The sequence below is a fragment of the Hemitrygon akajei genome, chromosome 9, assembly GCF_048418815.1.
Source record: "Hemitrygon akajei chromosome 9, sHemAka1.3, whole genome shotgun sequence".
NCBI classification, from domain to species: domain Eukaryota; kingdom Metazoa; phylum Chordata; class Chondrichthyes; order Myliobatiformes; family Dasyatidae; genus Hemitrygon; species Hemitrygon akajei.
The window spans coordinates 120,840,795-120,855,949 of NC_133132.1; positions in this window are offsets into that span (position 1 = coordinate 120,840,795).

Below are 15,155 nucleotides of genomic sequence, written 5' to 3' on the forward strand. Positions count from 1 at the left end.
ACAGTTTATCTACAGTTAGCAATTCATAATATTTACAGTTTACAGTTACTGTTTTATGGATTTGCTAAGGATGCTCACAGAAAAAGATTCTTAGGGTTGTCTGTGATGACATGCATATGCTCTGGTAATAAATTTTAGTTTGAGCTTTGAACAGTACTATGCAAGTCTCAGGCACCCTAGCTATATGTATGTGCCTCAGACTTTTTGCACCATGTTGTATATATATAATGTGAAATTTGTTGTTTTGCAGTAGCAGTACAAAATAGACATAAAATTACGATAAATTAAAAAAATAAACAGTGGAAAGGAAGAGAAGATAGCATTCATAGGTTTATGGACTATTTAAAGATCTGCTGGCAGAGGAAAAGGGCTAATTTTAAATCATTCTGTGAGGGTCTTCAGGCTCCTGTACTTCATGCCTAATGGTAGTAATAAGAGGAGGCCATTACCTGGATGGCGAGAGCCCTTAGTGATGAATGCCAAGGTGAAGAGAGATTTTAGGGAGGTAGGTAGAAAGCCGGGCAACAGGACCTCCAGGGTAGTGATCTCTGGATTGCTGCTGGTGCCACGTTCCTGTGAAGGTGGGAAAAGGATGATTTGGCAGGTGAATGTGTGGCAGAAGAACTGGTGCAGGGGGCAGGGTTTCAGATCTATGGATCATTGGGCTCTCTTCTGGGAAAGGTACAACCTGTAGGAAGCAATGGGTTACACCTGAACCAGAGGGGGTCCAATATCCTTGTGGGTAGGTTGGCTAAAGTTGTTCGAGACAGTTTAAACTAATGTCGTAGGGGGATGGGAATAGGAGTGATAGTGGCAAAGATGAGGTAACTAGTTTAAAAACAGAGGCAATGTGCAATGAGTAGAGGCTGTTGATAGGGCAAAATTGCAGGCAGCAGGATGAGTTGAAATGGAAAAGGCGGACAAAATTGAAAAGGATGAATACAGGACTGAAGGTGTTATATTTGAATGTGTGCAGTAAACGGAATAAGGTAGATGAACTCGTAGCACAGTTGCAGATTGGCATCACTGAATCAGGGTGAAAGAAGGTTATAGCTGGAAACTTAATGTCCAAGGACACACATTGTATCGAAAGGACAGGCAGGTATGCAGATTGGGTGGCATTGCTCGGTTGGTAAAAAATGAATTCAAATCAATAAAAAGAGGTGACATAGGATCGGAAGGTGTTGAATCATTGTGGATAGAACTATGGAATGATAAGGGTAAAAAGACCATGATGGGAGTTATATGCAGACCCCAAACAGTTGTAAGAATATGATCTACAAATTAGATAGATAGATAGATAGATAGATAGATAGATAGATAGATACTTTATTCATCCCCATGGGGAAATTCAACTTTTTTTCCAATGTCCCATACACTTGTTGTAGCAAAACTAATTACATACAATACTTAACTCAGTGAAAATATGATATGCATCTAAATCACTCTCTCAAAAAGCATTAATAATAGCTTTTAAAAAGTTCTTAAGTAGTTTACTTAAATACATTAAATACAATCAACCCCGGCACTTTAACATATCTTACTCCTGGCGGTTGAATTGTAAAGCCTAATGGCATTGGGGAGTATTGACCTCTTCATCCTGTCTGAGGAGCATTGCATCGATAGCAACCTGTCGCTGAAACTGCTTCTCTGTCTCTGGATGGTGCTATGTAGAGGATGTTCAGGGTTTTCCATAATTGACCGTAGCCTACTCAGCGCCCTTCGCTCAGCTACTGATGTTATACTCTCCAGTACTTTGCCCACGACAGAGCCCGCCTTCCTTACCAGCTTATTAAGACGTGAGGCGTCCCTCTTCTTAATGCTGCCTCCCCAACACGCCACCACAAAGAAGAGGGCGCTCTCCACAACTGACCTATAGAACATCTTCAGCATCTCACTATAGACATTGAATGACGCCAACCTTCTAAGGAAGTACAGTCGACTCTGTGCCTTCCTGCACAAGGCATCTGTGTTGGCAGTCCAGTCTAGCTTCTCATCTAACTGTACTCCCAGATACTTGTAGGTCTTAACCTGCTCCACACATTCTCCATTAATGATCACTGGCTCCATATGAGGCCTAGATCTCCTAAAGTCCACCACCATCTCCTTGGTCTTGGTGATATTGAGACGCAGGTAGTTTGAGTTGCACCATATCACAAAGTCCTGTATCAGTTTCCTATACTCCTCCTCCTGTCCATTCCTGACACACCCCACTATGGCCGTGTCGTCAGCGAACTTCTGCACATGGCAGGACTCCGAGTTATATTGGAAGTCTGATGTGTACAGGGTGAACAGGACCGGAGAGAGCACGGTCCCCTGCGGCGCTCCTGTGCTGCTGACCACCGTGTCAGACCTACAGTCTCCCAACCGCACATACTGAGGTCTAACTGTCAAGTACAACAGGAGATAGAAATTGCATGCCAAAAAGGCAATGTTACAATATAACCATATAACAATTACAGCACGGAAACAGGCCATCTCGGCCCTTCTAGTCCGTGTCGAATGCCTACTCTCACCTAGTCCCACCTACCTGCACTCAGCCCATAACCCTCCATTCCTTTCCTGTCCATATACCTATCCAATTTTTTTTAAATGGCAATATCGAACCTGCCTCTATCACTTCTACTGGAAGCTTGTTCCACGCAGCTACCACTCTCTGAGTAAAGAAGTTCCCCCTTGTGTTACCCCTAAACTTTTGCCCCTTAACTCTCAACTCATGTACTCTTGTTTGAATCTCCCCTACTCTCAATGGAAAAAGCCTATCCATGTCAACTCTATCTATCCCCCTCATAATTTTAAATACCTCTATCAAGTCCCCCCTCAACCTTCTACGCTCCAAAGAATAAAGACCTAACTTGTTCAACCTTTCTCTGTAACTCAGGTGCTGAAACCCAGGTAACATTCTAGTAAATCTCCTCTGTACTCACTCTACTTAGTTGACATCTTTCATATAATTCGATGACCAGAACTGTACACAATACTCCAAATTTGGCCTCACCAATGCCTTGTACAATTTTAACATTACATCCCAACTCCTATACTCAATGCTTTGATTTATAAAGGCCAACATACCAAAAGCTTTCTTCGCCACCCTATCCACATGAGATTCCACCTTCAGGGAACAATGCACCATTATTCCTAGATCACTCTGTTCTACTGCATTCCTCAATGCCCTACCGTTTACCATGTATGTCCTATTTTGATTATTCCTACCAAAATGTAGCACCTCACACTTATCAGCATTAAACTCCACCTGCCATCTTTCAGCCCACTCTTCTAACTGGCCTAAATCTCTCTGCAAGCTTTGAAAACCTACTTCATTATCCACAACACCACCTATCTTAGTATCTGCATAGTCATGAGGGGATTTCAATATGCAGGTAGACTGGGAAAATTAGGTTCAAAATGTCAAATGTTTACTCATTTCTATAGATGCTACATAATAAAGGTGTCCATAGAGATACTTCAGGGAAATGTGAGTGTTTCTAATCTGATGTGTTTCTCATTTTCTTCATGAATTGTTGGTCAGATAAAGTGATTTTGAGTTCTTTCTTGATGACATCTGTCTCACACTGTCTCTCTGCCTCTCTCTCCAAGGTACTAATTACTGCTACATTATCTAAAATATGCAAAGCAACTGCAGACAGATATTGGCATAACTGAACAGTGGGAAGATAAATTGTCTGTTGCCTTTAATCTGAGAAGAATGAGCCAATACCTCATTTGGGAATGGCTAAATGAAATTTCACTCACTCAACTGTACAAGAAGTTAATTATTATCTTGTCTGAAAGGTCTAGGGTATTGGTCCTTCTCATGTTCAGGTATAACCTGTCAACCCATCACTTATATGCAAGTCTGTCATTGGTACTAATAAGTATCATGATTTCTGGCTGCCCACCATCCCCCTTAAGAATGTTGTGGACCTGATCCAAAATGTCACTGACCCTTGCACCTGTGAGGCAACATACCATCCAGAATTCTCTTTCCTGTCCATGGAATCTCCTTAACTATTGAACTCCCTATCAAACAGCTCTTTTCTATTCCCACCCCCCACCCCCACTTCCCTTCTGAGCCACAGAATCAGATTCAATGCCAAAGACCAGGCCACTGCAGCTTTCCCCTTGTGGGTCATCCCCCCTCCAACAATATCAAGGGCATAAGAACATAAGAAATAGGAGCAGGAGTAGGCCATCTGGCCCATCGAGCCTGCCCCACCATTCAATAAGATCCTGGCTGATCTGTCCGTAATCTCAGCTCCATCTACCTGCCCTTTCCCCATAACCCTTAATTCTCTCACTATGTAAAAACCTATCTAACTGTTTCTTGAATATATTTAGTGAGGAAGCCTCAATTGCTTCCACAGATTCACAACTCTCACAAAGAGAATTCTACAGATTCAGAACTCTCTGGGAAAGACAGATTCTCCTCATCTCCTTCCTAAATCTTTCCCCCTGAATCTTGAGACAATGTCCCCTAGTTCTAGTCTCACCTACCATTGGAAACAACTTTCCTATTTCTATCTTATCTAGCTCTTTCAAAATTTTGTATGTTTCTATAAGATCCCCCCCATTCTTCTGAAATCCAGAGAGTATAGTCCCAGGTGACTCAATCTCTCCTCATAACCCCTGCATCCCTGGAATCAACCTGGTGAACCTCCTCTGCACTGCCTCCAAAGCCAGTATATCCTTCAAGTATGGAGACCAGAACTGCACAGTACTCCAGGTGCAGCCTCACCAGTACCCTGTATAGTTGCAGCATGACCTCCCTGCTCTTGAATTGAATCCCTCCAGCAATGGAGGCCAACGTTCCATTTGTCTTCTTAATAACCTGAGTACCTGCAAGCCAACTTTTTGTGATTCATGAACAAGCACTCCCAAGTCACTCTGCACAACAGCATGCTGCAATCTTTCACCATTTAAATAATAATCTGCTCTTCTATTATTCATTCCAAAGTGGATGATCTCGCACTTAACAACTTTGTATTCCATCTGCCAGACCTTGACCCACTCACTTAACCTATCCATATCCCTCTGCAGACTCTCCACATCCTCTGTACAATTTTCTTTTCCACTCAGTTTAGTATCATCAGCAGATTTTACTATGCTACACTCAGTCCCCTCTTCCAAATCATCAACGTATACATGTTATTGAGGAGAATGTCCACAGTGGTACTATGAACTAGATGCCTATTCCTTTTCCCTCTCCTGACTGTCAACCTGCCTCCTGAAGATTAGTTGTGGCTACATCCCAGTGGCTCCTATCTATCTTCCTCATTCTTCTGAGTAAGCTGTAAGTCATCCAGCTCCAGCTCCGGTTCCCTAATGTTGTCCGTAAATAACTGCACCTAGATGCACTTGTCGCAGATGTAGCAATCAGGGAGACTGGAGGTCTCCCAGATCTCCCACATCTTGGATGAGGAGCACATTTCTCATCTGAGATCCAGCTAGGCACTAATAAAGGAAGAAAGAGAAGTTTGACAGAATCCATGTAGATTTCTATGTAACAATCTACATGTTCTGGAGGAACTCAGCAGGTCAGGCAGCATCCATGGAAAAGAAAGAACAGTTGACGATTCAGGCCAAGAAGGAGGTAGTCATGGAGGGAGTGATTCCTGTGGAAAGAAGAGAGTTAGGGGGAGGTAAAGATGTGTTTGGTGATGGGATCCCTTAGGAGATGGCAGAAGTCGTGGAGAATGATGTAGAGGCTCATGGGGTGGTCGATAAGGAGAAGAGAAACTTTATCACTGTTAAGGCCGCGGGAAGATGGGTGAGTGTGTATGACCAGGAAATGGAGAAGATGTGGGTGAGGGCAGTGGCAATGGAAGAGGTAAGGAAACCCTGCTCTTTGAAGAAGGAGGACACGCTGATGTCTAGGAAAGGAAAACCTCAGTACAATTCATTGCTTCTAAGTGGCAAAATAATTTTTAGTGAAGTCATTGCCTCACTTCCCTGTTGCTCAATCACTTTGCGTAACATGCACTTGCCACTAGATCTCTACAGGGAGTGTTGACAGGGGGAGAGAACAGCTCCATAAACAAGTATGACAGCAACTATATAGAAAATTAGCTCTAGAGTTGCTAAAAGGATATTGTCATCAGGAAAATGTGTTGGCAACCGTTTTGTCATTTGTTTACAAACAGGCAGAGAGCACATTGATAGTAATCTCACTGAACCAATGTAATTTGCACATAATATTGTACAAAATAGGAAGGGCAGTGAATTTGTTTTTTCACGTTTTGAGCTCCAAACAAAGGAAAAGATTTTCCCGATATATCCTCTAGAAGAAGATGTCTCCTTTCAAACAAGGCTGATTTGAATCTAAATTCAGATTTAGACTAAGAAGGCTGATGGTGTCTGGCACAGAGTTAATAAATTTGAACAAATTATGACTGGGGAAGAGAAAGCAGAAACAGCTGCGACAAAATCAGGAATTGAATTTCATTTTTTACAATTTTTTGATAAATTATGTCTCCTTGTGTTGATTAAATGCCGTCCATTTAAAAGCATACAAAATAAGATATAATTTCAACCTTATTTTCATGCTGGAATATAATCTTCCTTCAATCAGCAAGGGATTGCTAAAGGAAGCAGCCCCAAGACATCGGGCCATGTGACAATTCCCTCATGACAGAATCTGGTGCCTGCTGGAGAAGTCACAGGTCTAATGTGACATTCTTTTGGTAAGTAAATATTTAGATGTCTCATTTCAAGATTGTCTAATTAAAGAAAAAGATTCTACATGGTCTCATTATAACTCTTAATGGGAATAAACGGAACAACAGCAACTGTTGACAAAGCAAACTACAGCAGATGTTGAAATCTGAACAAAAGCACGGGAAATCAGGAAATACTCAGCACAGTAAGTTACGGTGTGAGGGTGTTAACCTGAAGCATTGACTTTTCCTCCCTCACGGATGCTGCCTGATCTGCTGAGTATCGTGAACATTCTCTTCACCAGAGTCTCTACTAACAACCATGTCTCAGTCTGCTGGGGCAGGGAGAGTGGCTGAGCAAGCTGACAAGATGTGTGATGTGAATGTGGTCATGGACAGTGAGCTCATATGGCCAGCTCAGGTCTTTTCTTTATTCCAAGCATTTCAGGTCTGAGGCTCTACCAACTCAGCATTTATTTAAAGTTGTACTTTTATTTGTTACTTTGTATAAATATTGATTTCCTCTAGAAGAATCCTTGAATTACTTTTGATTAAGTACTATTAACAAAGTGACCATTTACTTCGGAAGCAATACCCATGAGGACTCCATTCTAATTTCAGTTTCCCTGGATCCATCAAATCTGTTCTTACCAATATGTCTATACTTTTCCTTAGCTACGGTTTCCCCTCCACTTGACAGGGTTCCCATCAAAGTGTATTCCATTTTCTCCACCTCTGATCTCTCCTACTCTCCTCTGGGCCAGGTGGAGTTCAAGTTCAAGTTCAAGCTTAATTGTCATTAATCCATACAAGAATTCCCATGAATACACACAAGTGAAACAGCATAACTCTGGGGCCAAGGTGCAAAGCATAGTACCAGCAGTCATACACAGCACAAAGCACACATAGCAAATATAAGACAGCTGTAAAGTACAGTCACACAAAAAAATGTAGTCCAAGTCCCTGAGCCCATGAAAGTTGCAGCACTCTGCAGTTGAACACGATACATCTTCTTTCTGCTGAGTGAATGCCAAAGGGCAGCCTGTACACTGCACCACACTGCCTCCAGCACTCAGGTGGAGTGCACAGACTCCAACGCTTCTCACCGGGGTGGCTGTAAAAAAGTAACGCTGCATCTTGAGTTATGGTCCTCAGTATGACTGAGGCCATGCAGCATACCCATCATTTGCCAATAAACCAGTGAATCAGATTTGCAGTGATCACAAGAAAAATGACTAAGATGATCACTTGCTGTTAGATGGCATGGCCCCCCACCTTCGTGCATCCACTCCGACGCCTCTCTGCACCAAGTCCAGCTCTTTCAGTTTCTCTGCCAGCGAGCAACTCGCTGATGGGGTAGACCTGCAGCACTTTTAAGTTCTCAGTGCCCAGCAGGGTCTTGCAATCATAACAAATATGTTCAAAAAAGACATGAACATTTGGTTGGCCACGTAGAAGCCGTTGCATCGAAGTGCACTGCCATCTTACCAGAATATTAGGTTTCCCCACCCTTGGCTTCCTTGCCAGCCTCCAATAGATCATCCTCTGAAACTTAATGCCATCTTTAATGAGCTACCACCACCAGACACAACTTCTCCTTCCCTCCCCAGCATTCTGTGGGGTTTTTCTGTCTGCAGCTCCCTGCTTTACACTTGCAAAGCCATTAACACTCACTCCCATTCTCAGGGCACTTTCCCGTGATGCAGCACCTGACCTTACATCTCCTTCCCCCACCCTATCCAAGGACTCAAACATTTCTTTCAGGTGAGAGAGTGATTCACTCACTCTTCCTCCAATTTAATGCTTGTCATTTGATCTCTAAAATGAGATTTCCTCTGCACCGGAGAAACCCAACACAGGTTGGGTAACCTCTTTGCTAGACATGCCCATACAATCTGCAAGAGTGACCCTGAGATACCCTTTGTCCGTCTCATTAAATCCACCCTGACCTCTCCACCTTTGACTTCTTACACTTATCAAACAAAGTCCAAAGTAAGCTTCAGAAACAATATCTCATCTTCTGGCTGGGCATATAGCAACACACCGACATAAAAAGGTCCATTGAAAGGTCACCAATCTGTCATTTAATTGCAGTTGCTGTTGAGCATTTCTAGAATTTTCTTTTACTTCAGATTTCCATATTTTGTATCTCATAGTTCTAGCATTGCTTTTTACTTTCTTTTCTCATTCATTCCTTCTCCCTTGGCTGCCTCCAGATGAATCAAGTCTATTTAGTGAACTTTCACCACTCTCGCTATCTCTTTTCCAGCCAGTACCACCACGCCACCACCCACACTTCTTTCGTTATTGCCATCCCTGTCCCCTCTCTACACTTAAAGCATCCATGATTATTCGCCCTACTGATCATTGACCGGAAAACATTAAATCTGCTTCTCTCTCCACGGACCTTGCATGATTGCCGTATTTTTGATCTTATTCGGAAAACTGAGACATTTCTCAAGGTTGTATAAGGTATGTGTACTTTGACGATAAATGTACCTTGAACATTGAGTTACGGAAATAACCTATCTGCAGAAGCAGGAAATTTATGGAGAAAAGTGAAGGTAACTGTCTAACATTGAAGGAAGTTCTGAACGTGGAACCATAAAGCCTATATAGGCCTGAACGCATTTCAAACAACAGTATCAGCCATTACAATAATAGGGCAGAAGGTTTGATTATTATCCAATCAACCACACTTGGATGGGAATAGCGCTGTCATCATTGCAGCCTCTCTGGTTTCATTCCAGTTGCTTTATCTACTGTTGCTTTAAACAAAACAATTTTTTATTAACTCTCAAAAACTGTTGAAGACAGAATATGGAACAAATTAAATTCTAATATTCATGTTGCATTGTGTATTATTTTAAGGCTGTTAATTTTCCTTTGCCTTTTCTTAAGCCCACATTGTATGTCACTCAGGAGTGTGAGGTGTCACTTACTTCCAAGGCTCTTTCAATGCGGCTCTGACACTAATGGATAGACAGCGTAAATTAGCAGCCACAGGCTTCACACCACACAATGCTTTCCAGGATAATGCCGCTTCAATGTGACATCTGCTACCTGGTGACTCATGGGGTGGTGGCCTGCTCTTCAACCATCCCAAACAACTTCCTAAATAAAAACTGACACATAAATTCACAAATAGTCTCAGTTTTAAGAAAAAGAAACAATAATTCAGAAAAAGAAACACAATAATATAAATTGAAAATTTAACCAAAACATTCATTCCAATATGTTAGTGAGAAAGACCTTCCCCTGAGGAGGAAGTGATTAATCCTAGCAAATACAAGAAAATATGCAGTTGCTGGAAATCCAAAGCCACACACACAGAATGCTGGAGGAACTGGTGAAGGGTCCTGATGAAGGGTCTTGGCCCAAAACGTTGACTCGTTATACCTTTCCATAGACGTTGCCTGGCCTGCTGAGGTCCTCCAGCATTCTGTGTGTGTTGCATTAATCTGAACAAGTTTTCATGCAAATGTCTAAAGTCTGGTCATCAGTAGCTGTTCATCGCTAGTCCTCTTCGGTATTCTTAAATTTTGTTGAGGACATTTGCCAAGCTTTTCTATTCTGTATTCTATTGAAGATTCTAAGTTAAACATCAGCTATTGATGCCTGATGCATATTTGACAATAACCTCATCAGGCATTTGTAGGCTTCATTGATTCCCCCCTTCCCCCGCCCCTCAGAACTTGCTTTAAAGTTAGAAAGCTAGCTTCACTTTTATTTTATTGATCATGCAGGATCAGAAGGCAGCGCAATCACAAATAACATCACATCTATTCTTTTTGAATGGTTCTCACAAAGAGCTACTTATGTTTATTAGAACTGTACAACTAACTTGGTTGAAGGTTTAGCTGACTGAGGAGGAAGATGGTGAGTTGGCATCAAACGAGAATGAAGACAAAACGTTTTTAGATGTAACAATGTGTTTTCAGTGTCGGTAAAAGCATTCCTGCTAGGGCAGCATAGTAAGGCAATATAGCAATGCAATAGATAGTGTGTGTCTCATAGCTCTAGAAATCAAGGCTCAGTCTTGACTACATGCTGTCTGTGTGGAGTCTGCATGTTCTTCCTGAAACTACATAGGTTTCTCCAGGTGCTCTAAGTATCCTTACACATTCCTAAAATGTGATGTTTAGTAATTGAATTGTTAATGGTTATAATAGTAGAAAATCAGTGTGGATTTGCTGGGTATGTGAGAGAAGATGTGCTGAAGGAAAATAAGTAGGGGAATGGGATTCATCAGTTTGCTGAGAGCTGGTATAGAATCAATGAGCCAAATGGTCTCCTATATCACAAGAAATAAATGGACCCTCTCTGCTTTTAATGTAATTCTTAGAATTCCCCTTAAATTTGTGTGTATATTTAATGGCCTAGTTCATATTTTTTTTACTGTTATGCTGTTCGGTATTTCATTTTGTGCTGTTCTGTGTGAGCTGCTTGTTTACTGTTGAAGATAAGAGAGAGGAGAATTGTGTGCCGTCCAGTTAAGATGGCTGGATTAAGGGGAGGTTTCTCTGGTGAGGGTCACTAAGGTTGGGCTTGGAGCCCTTGGTTAGAGAGAGAGATGAAGAGAGAAGATGCCGGAGAGAAGAGGATTTGACCCAGAGCAGGGCCGTGGTTCGAGGAAGCCCGGGGAGATCGATGCAGGATCAGAGACGGAGAAAGCGTGAGCTCCAGCTTGTGCACATTAGACTGTTTCACTAAGACGTGCCCTTTTCTTTGTTCTTCCTTTATTAACCCTTTCGTCAAATTAAGAATTACAATCTAAATCTTTTAATAGTATGCGGTGTACTGTCTGTTATTTTGTGGCACTCATTTGTAACAGGGTATCAAATTACACAGCATCCACACACACAGGGGGTTTCGGGTGGGCTCACACTGTAATCTCACATGTTTGGCAGGGCCAGAGATTGTCTTCCCTAGACATACGCAGCCGAGGAAACCAGGGTGTTTCATATAATTGTTGTATAAATCTCTGTAAATTTACAACTTATGATGCTTCCACTGCAACCCAGTTGGCAGCACTTCTACTGTGGAATAAAATAAGATGCACTGATACACTAGCGCCGAACTGCATTGCCAGAGGTGCTGTCTTTCAGACGGAAGTTAAACTTAACCATCATCTGCTCATTCAGCTGGACATGAACCATCAATGGAGTTACTTGGTGCCCATGTGTACCTAAGGGAATAGGAAAATAATTTTCTGCCCATGAGCATCAGTGACTCTGAAATCTGGGGAAAAGACAGCATAGTAATATGTCATCTGTTTGAATGTCTACATGTGCCTGAAGCTCTTACTGTACTGTACATCACTGATACATCTCTTCTTTTGTCCTAAAGCCTCTAGGTTGTTGATCATTCATCATTAATGTTATTCTCACGTGATATTGACAATCTCTTTTTTAAGAGGCTGTATTTATTAGATATATGTTCTATTACCAGAATTACTTGGCACCAACATTTCCGGGCTTGTAATCGCCAACAGACGGCATTCATTAGATTCTTTTAGTGCTAACATCACAAGGTCCAAAGTTCAAATTTCAAAGTAAAATTTATTATCAGAGTATGTGCATGTCACCACATACAACCCTGAGATTCTTTTTCCTGCGGGCCTACTTAGGAAATCTATAAAACAGTAACTGTAAACAGGATCAATGAACAACAAACTGTACAAATGGAAATATTGATAAATAGCAATAAATAACGAGAGCAAGATAATGAGTCTTAAATTGGGACCATTGGTTATGGGAACACCAGAAGTAGAATGAGTAAAGTTATCCCCTTTTGTTCAAGAGCCTGATGGTTGAGGATGTAGTAACTATTCCTGAACCCGGCAGTGTGAGTCCTGAGGCACTTGTACTTTCTGCCTCATGGCAGCAGCGAGAAAGAGCACATACCAAGGCATGCCCAAAAACTTACATTTTATTCCTGCAGAAGATTGTTAAAGTGATACACAGAACTGTGTGTTTCAGCATGATTATTGGGAACAAAGTTTGCCTTCCTACCTGCCCTTATCTCCTCATGCATTGCCTTGGGCATGCAAAGATGCCTTATTGGGCACCATTTCATGCTTTACCACTAGATGATCTAACACATCCTACCTGTGGAGAAAGGTACTTCCCAGGGACATCTCCATACTTGACCTTTCCTGTGATTCTCTCAATCTCCTAAACAAGTAGGCAATTCAGCTAAATTTTTTATTAAAATACATCTGCTTTGTCAAAGGTCTATGTTGTTTGTCTGGCTTAACCTCATCAGTGGGGTCCACATATGGCTTTGTGAAATACTATGTGTATCTCTACTGAATACCAGAAGCAGGAGTTCGTGCTGCTGGTTTCAACCCATAAGTTTATTTGCCTTTCAATGCATAAATAGAGATTCTTATAAACTGGCGGGAAATCGCATGCTCCCAGAGGTTTAAATATTTTTATAGCAATTGTGGTGAAACGCTTTTAAATTTCAAAGTCTCTGTACCATGCATTCCAGTTTGCAATATTTTTAACTCACTTTTTTTTTCATACTTCTCTTGATTCCATTTGCAATGAAGTTCTGCTTTGTAGAAATGGTCACATGAACAACTTAATATGCCCAGAGTGAACAGGAAAGTCATATAAACAGGTACATAATATCCCTTTTCAGATTCAGACCTGTCTGTTTACTCAATGGGAACTTCTGAGTGTTTTTATTTTATTTCATCTTCAAAGTTATTGAGGACGTTCTTAAAATACTGAATTGGATAAAAGGAAACTGCCAAGAGCTCAATAATAAAAACAGAAAGTGTTAGAAATATTCAGCAGGTCAGGAAGCATCTGTGGAGAGAGATCAGAGTTAACATTTCAAATTATGGTCTTAAATTAACAATGTTTCTCTTCAAGTGAATGTTCTGCCTGAGACAATCTGACAGTTTATTTTAAAGAATAACAAAGCAGATGAGTTTCTAATGGATGTTTCCCATTCACCCAGATATACATCAACAGGAATACCAGAATGTATCATTTGGTTAATTCCTTGTGACCAAAGTTCCCCTCAGGTGTGCGGGTGTGCACCCACACACACTTTTTGCTGCTAGTTTCTGATGTAGGCGGTGTTGATAATGTGGAGTTTGCGATGACTTGTCAGCAGATTTTAGAACTGGCTCATTTATTCTGTTTTTGTTGAAGAATTTATTCAGTGCTCATGTGTTGTTGGCACTGGGCAAAAAATTGCACAGCACAGGATTTTTGCACACACTGGTCATTACAAATTAGAGGGAACATTTCTTGTTATCATTTCTTGTTTCTTGTTATCTTGTGATCTTCTTCAGGGTATCGGAGTCCTGATCTACTGTAAACAACAACCTCTTACACAATGTCAGCAAGACCATGGAACTGATTGTAGACCAGAGAAAGGAAACCCAAGGTCCTTGAGCCAATCCTCATCGGAGGATCACAGGTGGAGAGGGTTAGCAACTTTAAATTCCTAAGTGTTATTATTTCAGAAAACCTGTCCTGGGCTCAGCATGTAAGTGCATTTACAAAAAGATCACTGTAACACCTTTACTTCCTAGGGAGTCGGCAGAGATTCAGCATGACATCTCAAATTTTGATAAACTTTCTACAGCTCTGTACTGGTGAGCATATTGACTGGCTGTATCATAGCCTGATGTGGAAACACACATGCCCTTGAATGATGAACCCGACAAAAAGTAATAGATATGGCCCACTCCATCATGAAAAGCCTTCCCACCCATTGATCACATCTACATGAATGCTGTTGCAGGAAAGCAGCATCCATCATCAGGGATCCGACCACTCCCTTCTCGCTAATGCCATTAGGAAGAAGGTACAAGAGTCGCGGGACTCACACCACCAGGTTCAGGAACAGTTGCTACCCTTCAACTATCAGGTTCCTGAACCAACAGGGACAACTTCACTCAACTTTACTTGCCCCACTCTTCATTTCATGTTCTCATATTTATTGCTTATTTATGTATTATTATTAATTCTTCTTTTGCATTTGCACAGTTTGTTGTCTTCTGCACTCTGGTTGAATGCCCTAGTTGGGGTGTATTTCATTGATTCTGTTATGGTTATTATTCTATAGATTTATTAAGTATGCCCACAAGAAAATGAATCTCACGGTTGTATATGGTGATATGTCTGCACTTCGATAATAAAAAAGTATTTTGAACTTTGAATTTTGTTCTTTTGCAAAGGAAATAACCTTTCCACCATGCTGTCAAAGGCCAGAGGTGGTGGCAGTACAGGCTTCCTTTGTCAGAAACTCTGTGGAAGCCAGACCTTGGCTTCAGTAGGCCACTGAAGAACATATCCATGAGGGAGCTCAGAATATATCAAAGAGATATTCCAGCTCTATCTTGACAATGGCCACACATTGCTCACTGAATCTTTTAAAGTAATGCAATATTGCAATCACATTGGCAAAGACAAAGGATCAATGTTCCATTTGTTACCAAAGCATGTATCGATATCCGAAATCCGTCTTCTCCAGCTA